Consider the following 11347-nt stretch of genomic DNA (forward strand, 5'->3'; position numbering starts at 1 on the left):
TATGTAGGCCATGGATAGAACTTGCCTTATAAATTTTACAACCAGCTCCTGAGAGGCCAGGGAAAGATCATTACCTTCCCAGCACTGTTGATCTTTTCTGTGGCTTTTGTCGTGATTCAAACAATGTGACAGAAGCCATCCCCCAAGGAAGAGTTTAATAGAATTCAAAAACTATGAACCTACAAATATACATACTAACTCTCCATAAAATCCATGTCTTGCATATTCAGGAATTCTCTTTTTTTAGGCCTTAGGATTTCTCATAATATGTGTGTTTCCCTTCTAAATTGAATAACTAATTTTGTTAGCTATGGAATATTTTAGTTAAATGGTTTTAAAAATTAACAAGTTGAACTCATTCCTTAATTATTTCTTAGGAAAAAAATAAAACAACTTCATAATCATTTTCCTATAGTATCTGTGAGTTTTAACATTATGATTCTGTATTTTACCCTGGGGCCTATTAGGCATTCTAAAATTTTTTCTAGTTAATTTCTTTATATCAGCTTCTTAAACAGGTGGTGTGGTTATTGTACTTTGTCTATACATACCTGTAAATTTTCGATTCCAGATATTTAAAAGCAGAGGTCAGCATTGGAATGAAGGAAACCACCAGAGTATATATTGTAGAGCAAGAAGTGAAATCATTTGTTTTCACCCGAGTCCTTTCCACGATTTTAATTCTTAACTGTTCACTGATTGAGGAACAGTTTGGTGTCTTCAAGGTGAGAAATTTTGTATTAAATAACCAAAATAAACTTTTAAAATTGCTGAGCAAAAACATATCTAAATCTTGTATGTAAGTTAGATTTAATTTTGAAACGCTTTTAAGGACTCCTTTTACTTATTCTCTTGGTGGTCTTTCAAAAGCCAGGTGTCTGGGATGGTCTCCAGGCTTGTCTAAGAGCACCACAGGCTTTGGATTAATACACGAGAGCTGCCTTTTATTTAGCGATGCCTATTTACATAATGCCTGTTCATTTAGACTCACTTGGAATGTGTGGCCAGGATGAACCCAAACCAGAGTGGGTCAGCAGTGCATGATGTTGTTTTTTCATTGAATTCGTTTAAAAATAGTCCTCTCTTCCACAGCTGGAATGAAAAACCAAAACCAAAACAAAAACAAAACTACTGTCGAGGCATTTCTTAATTCAGCTTCTGTATCCCAATTTCAGAATAAACACTGGATACTTTATAACAATATATAAGAGAACAGGAAATTTTAAAAACCAGTGTCTCATTTTAAACATTTCAGTACTATAAAACGTTATAATTTACGTAACAGTACAACAAAGCATATAGATTGCAAACCTCAAAGTAATCTCTGCTCTGACACCATCACTTCCTTTGCACAGAATACATTTACTTAATCCTTTGATTCAGCTTTTCAAGTTCAGAAACCATCTTGGTGTGTGCACGTGGCCGTGTGAAATATGAACTTTCTTCATATGAAGATCATTCTTATAAATATTGTTTATTCTTTAAAGACAGCAAAAGTCAAATTTAATATTATGGGATGAGATGCTTCTTTAATTTTAGACTTTGACATGAGTTTTGAATATGTTTGTAGCTTAGTAAAAGAAGCCCTAACCTTTGTCATCTTGTTCAGACCTCACATTCAAACCCACTTTTGTGTTCTTCCTCCAGAAGGTTATAGGGAATCAGCTTTGTGCTATGGGCAGGAATCCACTTCACTAAATTACAGCTTGCTTTAAGTATTTACTTAAGTATTTGGGGGACTGAAGTCCTTAATGGTTGCAGTTGCGCGCACGCTAGAAATTTAAATAAAACCTGCTTTCAGAGTAAAAAAAAAAAAAAAAATGAAGGGTTTCCTTCTTCAAATAATGTGAACTTTGAATTAGGAAAATGCTGCTTTTTTGAGAAGTTTCTTTTCATTCGTAACAGTTTAATGCTTGTTTTTCCTTAGCTTTTACCAAATGACTTGAACTTGAAAATGTTGATACTTAGTTACATATTTATGGAGGATGATAATCTCACCCCTGTGTTTGCATTACTTGCTTCTGTGTTTTTCCCCAAGAGCAGGGTTAATGTGGTGTTTATCTGCTGATATACTTGAGCTGTCTTTCTGAAATCCTACTTTGACATCTTTCTTCAGCATATATTTATGCAGTGATTAAATCTCATCTTCCTTTATAGCATCTCAAGATGCTATAAAGAGCATTTTTTTATACTTCTTTAAGTTGGGTAAGTTTCAGGAAGTCATTCTATGTGAATAAGCATCTAAGCCTTTCTTATTTCAATATTATTCAGTATGCATGAAACATGTAAATTATTTTTGTTGTGCTTCTGGATAATAGTCATTTATTTCTTGTTAACAGTATTCTTATTAGGAACCACATTTGTTAAATAACACTTAATCTAGCTTTCTTTTATTTTAATAGTATCTCATTGTTCTTCACAAATCACATCCATTCATTAATTTTTATTTTATTTTATTTCATTTATTACATTATTATTTTTATTTCTGGCTATCATCTGGCCTCAGAAGACTTCTTGATGAAATCTTGAAATTTTTGGCAGAGATGAGTTCATTTTTTCTTATCTATATGGCTATGTGAATGAACCAGCTGTGACATTAAAGCCAGTCAGAACCCAGTAACCAAATAAAGCAACAAGACAATTAAGATTTTGAAAGAAAGAAAGAAGTTGCTCTGGAATTTCAATCAAGTAGTCTATATACATAAACTAATCAGGACTGTTTCATTTCTTCCTTTACTATTCCCCTTGAACCTTGGACCTAACAATAGGAAATAATAGAAAACCAAAGCCGTGCTATAGCTCAGTAACACCCTTAAAAGGCATTTGACTGTGACTGGATGTGAATAAGAATGTTCCCCCAAATCTTCTGCGGAAAGATGGGGCCTCCTGAGGGAGTCTTTAATTGTTTTCCTCTTTTTTCTCTGCGGGAGCCACCGAGCTCAGCTTAACAAAACCAGTTTTAGTGAGGAATCAATACCAAACCTCTAATGTGGTCAGTATTTGACCCCCTTTTTATAAAGTTAATCAAACCTGTTAAGAAAAATGTACAGTAGCAGAATGTTATATTCTGGGAGGAAATTCCAGAGTATACATTTCTAGCAATTTGAGCCTGTGGTAGGTATTTACTTAAAGGAAAAAAAAAAAAAAAGTGAACTGATTTTTTTCAGCAGAGCCAATTGGTCGGTTCAGTTAAAAAGGTTACTTCATTTACATGTAGATCAGCTTGGTAAATTCAAGGCAGCTGTTTACAAGATGTGTATCAGATTGCGTCAGATTATTTATATTCAGCATTGCTTGACTTTCATATCCCATTTGGCAAGTGTAAAAAGATAGTGTAATGCATAATCAATCACCAATCATATTTCATTAAAAATGAATCAGTTGTAAATGTCCCATTATGCTTTTGGCTGAGGTCTTGCTTGTTTGTTTAATTTGGTTGTAAAAAAAAATTTTTTTTAAGGGTTAAATAGGTAGTATGTCTTTTGGCTTTAAAATATAAATCAATGGTCACATGTCTGTATGATCACATGTAAACTGTTATCTGACTGATATAAGGAAATCCTAATTTAAGTTTGTAAAATTCAGTTTCTCCTTTTGAGGAATCATTACTGATGAAAAATACTGTACTATCCAATTGGATAGTTGTACCCTCCCAGGTCAGTGATGAAAAAGGGTAGGAAAATTTTAGACTTGGTTCTAATAAAGGTCAGGTTTTTTTAGATATGATATCATTTGAAGGGCAAACCCTTCCTTCAAGGATCGCTTCTGTTATTCTGTGATGCCTAAGTGATCCCAATAGGATCTCATTCCTATTTTGCATGAATGAACTACTCCCTATTAAAATGTTAATAGCTCCTGGTCACTTATATCTCACAGCTCCTGGTCACTTATTTCTAAGCTTGAACTTTTACGTATCAAATTTTGTCCTGTTTGAAGGAGAGAATAGGTTCAGGGTGATGAAGCACAGACAATGTGAAGACAGATTTCTTGGTGTTGCTGTAGAAATTCCAGGACGTAGGAGAAAGTTACGAAATAGAAAAATGGAAGGTCCCTAGATTGCCCTGGTAGAAAACTGTGTCACGGGAAGCCCTTGAAATGGGTCAGGGACAGGCACAGTGCATTTCTACACTGGCAGGATTATATGTATCTCTTGGTGATCTAGTTCTTCCAAATGGCGATGGTATGAACTTGCCTATTAAAGCAGTGCTGTCCAGGAGCCTGATTGTGACCCTAGACCCCCTGGGTCCTAAGCTCAGCTCCACTATTGATTAGCGTGTGTTCTCAGGAAGGCAACTTCTATGAGCCTCAGTCCCCTCCTCGGTAAAATGCCTCCCTGCTAGGATTGTTGGGAAGATGAGGTTGGTACGACTGTATGTGTAAAGAGAACCCACCCCACGTGGTTTGTTATTTTAAATCGCTGATTTTTTTTAAGTATCCGCATGTTGCAAACACACAAGCAATATAACTGAAACCCAACATACCACTAAATCTATTATGATTAGCTAAGGAAGACCCAGGGCAAATCACTTCTCACCCTTGCGTACATGTTCCTTTTTCAATAAATTATTCTAATTAGGAAAAAAAATAAACGGAAATCAAGTGAGTGTGATTCAGAATGGAATAACTTAAAATCACAGTCATATACTGTGATTCATTATGCTGAAATATTAGATTTCAGGGTATCTTAATGGACAAACTAGCTCTTTGGTTTCAGCCATCTGGGGGTTTCAAACCAGAGGTTATGGCCTTTAGTTAACTTCGTTTGAATTTGTAGCAGTTTTCTTACTCCCATGCAGACCAGGATTCACTGCAAAAGTAGTCTCTATCATCTTCATTTTTACTAGTTATAATCTATCTAGATATTTTCTTTCCTGATTGTTCATCTGCTTAAGTATCATTATTTACATTTTGAGGGGTTACATGACTAGCTTAAGATAAAAAAAGAAACCAGTGGCCCAATCAAATTTCTAAACTGGACATGTTTAACTGAAACCCTACTAGAAGCAATTTACCTTCTGATGTAGGACTTCCTGTTTTCTCCAAAATGTTTTCACTTCAAGAGACTAACAAAGAAATAATAGTAATCGCTATAGGAAATGCCAAAATACTGTGCAATTTGAATTAAATAGTTGGATGGTTAATTTTTGTAGTATTTGGAAAAATGGGATCAAATGATTAAAACATGATTTATAGGACTGAATCTCTATTCCAATTAAAAGGAATGTCCATCAATTTGATGAGAATATTAGATGAGACTTGAACGGTTAACGTATCAACAACTGAAAAGGTATGGAGTTGCAGAAAATTAAGGGTGAAATGAGGTTTTCAAAGATGAGAACTGCATTTTAGAAGTTTCTGGGAAATATTGAAAGCTACCTTAATCACCACAAAACTCACCTAGAGGATGTTGCATTGTTTTTAACCAGTTATTTAAAGGAGTCAGTGCTTTCATGCTCAAAAAGGATTGAGATAGAGGTCTTCACCCTTATTTCTTGCTTGTGGAAAGGACCTCGATTGTAATTCATTAATATGCAGTTACAGAGCCAAGGACTATTTTGGCAGACGTAATTTCTACTCCCGTGAACTCAGGGAAGACTCTAAGAATAATAAGGAACGGACCAGGGAAGGATAATTTCCTTCCTTCTTTTCTAGCTATTTCAGCTGAAGTTTAATATACTGAGAGACCAGGTAACATATGTCCATTTTTTTATCAGCATTTTCATTTTTACCATGTCTTGAACCATGTGCATATTTACAGAACTGTCCTGAGTAGAAGCATGCCAAGATTGTAGGAGTTATTTCTGAAAAGGCATCAAACCTTGTCTGGATCATATTATATTAGTGCAACATGCATTTATTTTACATGTTTGTTTTCTATTTTTTCTCATTCAAGTGTCCTAATGTACTTGATCTTCAGTGGAGAATAAAAAACAAGCATGTGAAGTTTCTTCCAGTATCTGATTTAGTAATGTTGAAAATATATTCCATATTAAAACTAAAAATGTAGTTTACTACATTTATATGGAACCCAATCTTGATATAGAAAGTGGTAGTTCTATTTTATTATTCCAAAGGAAATGTTTTATGTATTTTGTAAAATGCTGACCAGCAGTTTGACTCCTCAACTTCAAAAAGTCCAATATTATAAGAAATGGTTTGAAATTACAGCAAGAATGCTTTAGGTTAGACAAGCAGAATATTTTTGTACAAACCAAGATTTTTAAACAGCCTATACTAGAAGGTTATTACGTTCATTCCCAATAGATCTCCAGATTTCTAAGACTGAAATTTCTGGGATAGAGGTTAATCAGATCCTTTGACTGAGTATGCAAATGACTCTACTGGGCGTCTGGGGGGTTACACGGGATGTTTCTTTCCTTAAGGAGTTTGCATTTTGGTGTAGAAGCAAGATAAGATCATACGGAAAGCACTCCAAGTCTCTAAAAATGACCATTGTATCGAAAGGCATAAGCACTTAATAAAATATATTTGATGATGCTGAAAATATAATTACAACTATAAAGGGATGCCTGATTGGGTATTTTTTAGAAAAGGAGTGAATTTCTTATGGCTTGGATGCAAATTTTTAGTTTCTGAAAGAATTAAATGTGTTTTTAAAACTTCAGCAAACCTTTTCAAAATAAACAGAGCCAGCTTATTTCTGTAATTTGTCATCTGTAACGCAGTATTCTCGGTCTTATTTGGGGGAAATATAGACTGAATACCTGTCTAATCCTCACAAAGAAGAAATGATACGGTCTTGTGAATGGAAAGATGGGTCCCTTCTTTCTTGATTTAAAATTATTTTGTTACAGTCACGTGAAAACCACCTATTTTATACAGATTTTTGGAAATTGGACAGAAGCTGTCCAAGGAAGGTTCTCAATATGGCTTGGGTATCCTCCATCAGTTCTGAAATCATTTCATTGACTCTTTTTTTTTTCTAATTTTTTTTTTTTATATGTCCATGCCTCTCTCTTGCTTTGTCACAGCTCACCCTTCCCCCTCCCCATATCCTCAAGTCCATTCTCTAGTAGGTCTGTGTCTTTATTCCTGTCTTACCCCTAGGTTCTTCATGACATTTTTTTTTCTTAAATTCCATATATATGTGTTAGCATACGGTATTTGTCTTTCTCTTTCTGACTTACTTCACTCTGTATGACGGACTCTAGGTCTATCCACCTCATTACAAATAGCTCAGTTTCGTTCCTTTTTATGGCTGGGTAATATTCCATTGTATATATGTGCCACATCATCTTTATCCAGTCATTGACTCTTATTATATCAATTTAGTCACCCAAGCAATCTAACCTATTTCCTCATTTCCATTAACTTTAGTGCCATCACTGGCTTCTGATCAACTGTTGAGCAAAGTTCTACGTTGATGGCACCGTAACATAAACAGAGAGTTCTTTTCAAACACTGATCACTGTTTGAACAGAAACTGTTTTACATATTCTTTACAATGATCTGTTATTTAGACTATACTGGAAACCTGATCAAAGCCAGTGTGAGCCACACTGAATCTTTGGCTTTTCTGAATTTGAGGTTAGCATTGGAGTGAAGAACTCAAAAAGGAAAAAAAAAAAACTTGCATTCTTACCTAGACAACAAAGACCTTTTTTAGCCATTGCTATGTTGTTAGTCTTTTCTGGGTAGTCTCACCAGACAGAGAGCTAGTCAGTTATAATTCCATCAGTACTCTCTCTAACAGCCCTTCAAGCCTTCTGTTCGTCGGAGCAGTACAGAGCAGCACAGAGCGCTGTAGGCCTTTGGACCCAGCCCTCAGAGCAGGAAGCTGAAACAAAATGATGCCCGTTGACTTTAAGGCAATTTCCTTCCCTCTGTGGAAATTTCTGCTTCTCGTATTGAATCGATTCACTGAGTGAAACTTGACCTCTTGTTATGGTGCATATACACTTTGCAAAGTGCTCAAGTAATTCAAAATGAAATACCAGTTGTATATAGAAAATACAGAAACCTGACTGTAGTGTGTCCAGCTTCTTTTGAAAATGAGCATGCCTTTAAAATCTGCTTTTCTATTAAGAGAGCTACATTTACCAAACATTAGATTTTTTCTGCTCATTGTAAGGTAAATAAAGTAATGGATTCTAGCCTGAACTATCATTGTAAGCACATAGTTAAGCTTCCTTTATATATGGAAGCTGAAAAGGGAAAATGGTGCAATTAATTAAAAGAAAAAACCTCTCTTTGTTAAGTGCTATGTTTGACCTGAAGTATTATGATGATCAATTTCCTACCTGTGCACGCACACCCATGCTTACGTGTGTGTGTGTGTGTGTGTGTGTGTGTGTGTGTGTCCATGGGAGATGAAACACTCATATTAATTTTTTGTCAGTATCTCTTAAAAGGTAGAGAGAGTTAGTAGATTTATGAGTGTAAGAGATAATATTTGAATGAAATCAGTATATAATCACTTCTGAAATATATAATTGTTTAAATTATTCCTTTTACAAAATCTGCCTGTTTCAAACATAATTTCTAATATTTATTGATCAATGCCATTGAATCTATACTGAAGGAAAATGAGCGTATGTTTTTAATAACAGACGCTCCCTTGTTTGTTTTTAATAACAGATTACTTACTTCACTGGAGCTTGTTACATTTGTTACATATTCTTAACTGGGGAGTAAAGCTAAGCCACATCTACATGCACAGAATGAATAGATCTCAAAACGGCCAATTTTCTGACTCCTTGATTGGTACTGATGCCAGCATTTGTCTTAACTGAGTTGCCAATTTATGGCAGTGACATGTTTTTTTTTTAAAAAAAGTCTGTTTGTATGAGCTCAAATAGCTTGGGTAAGAAATATACTAATGTATCTCATAAATATGATATGTATTTGTATATAATTCTACCCTGTTGAATAATTTGTTAGGCATCTCATTTCCCCAGATTTTCTGATATTCAGGCAGTTGGTGTGAGGGTGGAAGTAGGAGGTATTGGCAGAGATACCACTGCTTCCTCGGATCTTTAATAAATGTAATTAGTTGAGTTTTATGCCTTTTGCCTTTTTTTTTTAATAGTGAAGCAATTGCAGTGTAAAAAAGAGCAGTTGTTTGACTATATTATTTAATTAAACAGACTTTCCTCCCTTATTCTTTAAAAAGAAAAGCAGTTATTCAAAGCATAAAAAGAAAAAAAAAGAGATTAAAAATAATGGTCTGTAAATTTTGCAAAGTACATAAGGAAACCTCATTAATTCTGGATGTTTAAAGTATAAACAAAATCTAAAATAAATATGAGAAAAATAGAAGAAGAGAAATCTTTTGAAGAAAAACAATATGCTAAATTCATTCTAGCTCTTTTTTTAAAACACTTTAACACATAATGATAAACAAAATCAAGACTATTATCAGAACTCAGGTAGTAAATTGGTTAATAGCAGATGATTCCCTGTAGGACCAAGTGTGTGAAGCTCGGTTGTATTTCTCTGTTTATGTGCACACTGTCCATCTTTGAGTAGGAGAAGATTTAAATTTTTTCCAGGCAAGTAATTACTTGTCAGCTCTCCTTACACGAAGAATAACACCTAAATGGGAAAGTACCCTTTTTAGAAATATTTTGATCTTTCCTACGCCTGTTTCTGGCAGAGCAGAGCTCAGAAATGGGCTTTTGCTCATATCATGAAGGCATTGCTCTGATAGCAGAAGCCATAAAAGAAAAGAATTCTTTGGTTGAACAGAAATTAATTAGGAAAAAAATGGGGAAGAAACGGAAAGCTCTAAAGTCAGTGGCTTAAGGAAAATAAAAAAAACAGTCTAAAAGCTGTAATATGAGAGAACATACGAACACATTTTTTAATATAATTATATGAAAAAGACATTTTTATATTTCCCTCTTCTGGCATAAAAAGAGTTTTTTGTCAAGCAGTAACAATTTATTCCTTATGGAAACTGCTGTATTATTGTCTGATGGCCATTTTAGATCCATAAAACGAAATGGATTAAAGAAAATTAAACAGTATTTGTAAGTGTCTACAGCTTGTGGCACGTTAACAACAATCTATGTGAAACAGCACCACAAATGAAGCTGGTGTTTCCAAGACTGTTTTGTACGTAATACAGTAATACAGTAATAATACAGTAATACAGTAATACAGTCCTTACATGTTTAACTCGGAACGCTTTTTTCGAAATACAACTGTGAAAGTCTCAGTAATTTAGAGGGGGTAAAATGAGATACAACCAAATGTAAGTGCATATTATATACATATGGTACACTATGCATACTGTAGGTGTACATATATTTTTTCATTCTGCCTCACATTGTTTGTTACAGGTATTTTAAAACTTAGGTAAATAAAATGAGTACCTTTTGAGACTCAGTAAAATTGCGTTCTAACTCAGTTTGTCACTGAATGTGTGATTTTAGCTAAGCCAGTTAAACTCACTGGGCCTCAGTTTCCCTATCTGTAGATGAGAAGATTGGACGCCTCTTTTAAAATCTCAGGGTGTCTCATGATTCTCATTGGTACTCAGATCATCTTCTGACATTACGCTAAACACCCAGAAATGGCTCAGTATCGCTCAGGACCCTGGATGCCCTAATAAAAGCTGTGCATGTTACCAGAGGTGTGTAACATACTGTCAGTGGGTCTCACTTCCGTGTTGCCAAGAATGGCAACAAGGAGGTACATATTTTGAATTGGGTTGAGTATGCCTTGGTGAGCTGCTGTGCTTCTGCATGTAATTAGCGGAGTGAAGAAAAACAAAACTGACAAGAAATGAAAGATAAGGCTTGACAGGATCAAATAAATGGTCAGGGTGTCAAAACTCTAAGTAGTTGCAAAGAGGGAAGCCTGATTCCTCTAATAACTAGAGCTCCTTGGAGCGAGGCCAGCAGCCTTCTCCGAAGCACCCTGACCTGCTGAGTGCTCTAGATGTACAATGAATGTTTGCTGATTGACTCACGTCCACTTTGCTCGTCACACATCTCTATGTCCCGTCAGTGAGAAACTTCAACTGAATTGCTTATCATTCAGCATCTTTAAAAAAACTGTATATACTGTAGTTGAGCAAGGATGATGTTAAATATTTATACAGTAAAGCCTATTTCAGGGAGAGCTGTAAGACTGGGAGTGAATGAAAGTAAGTGGAGAATTTTTCAGTATTAAAAAAAGCAAAATGTGGGCTTCCCTGGTGGCGCAGTGGTTGAGAGTCCGCCTGCCGATGCAGGGGACACGGGTTCGTGCCCCGGTCCGGGAAGATCCCACATGCCGTGGAGCGGCTGGGCCCGTGAGCCATGGCCGCTGGGCCTGCGCGTCCGGAGCCTGTGCTCCGCAACGGGAGAGGCCACAACAGTGAGAGGCCCGCGTACAGCAA

Source organism: Lipotes vexillifer, unplaced genomic scaffold, assembly GCF_000442215.2.
Source record: "Lipotes vexillifer unplaced genomic scaffold, Lipotes_vexillifer_v1.1 scaffold1300, whole genome shotgun sequence".
Classification (NCBI taxonomy): domain Eukaryota; kingdom Metazoa; phylum Chordata; class Mammalia; order Artiodactyla; family Lipotidae; genus Lipotes; species Lipotes vexillifer.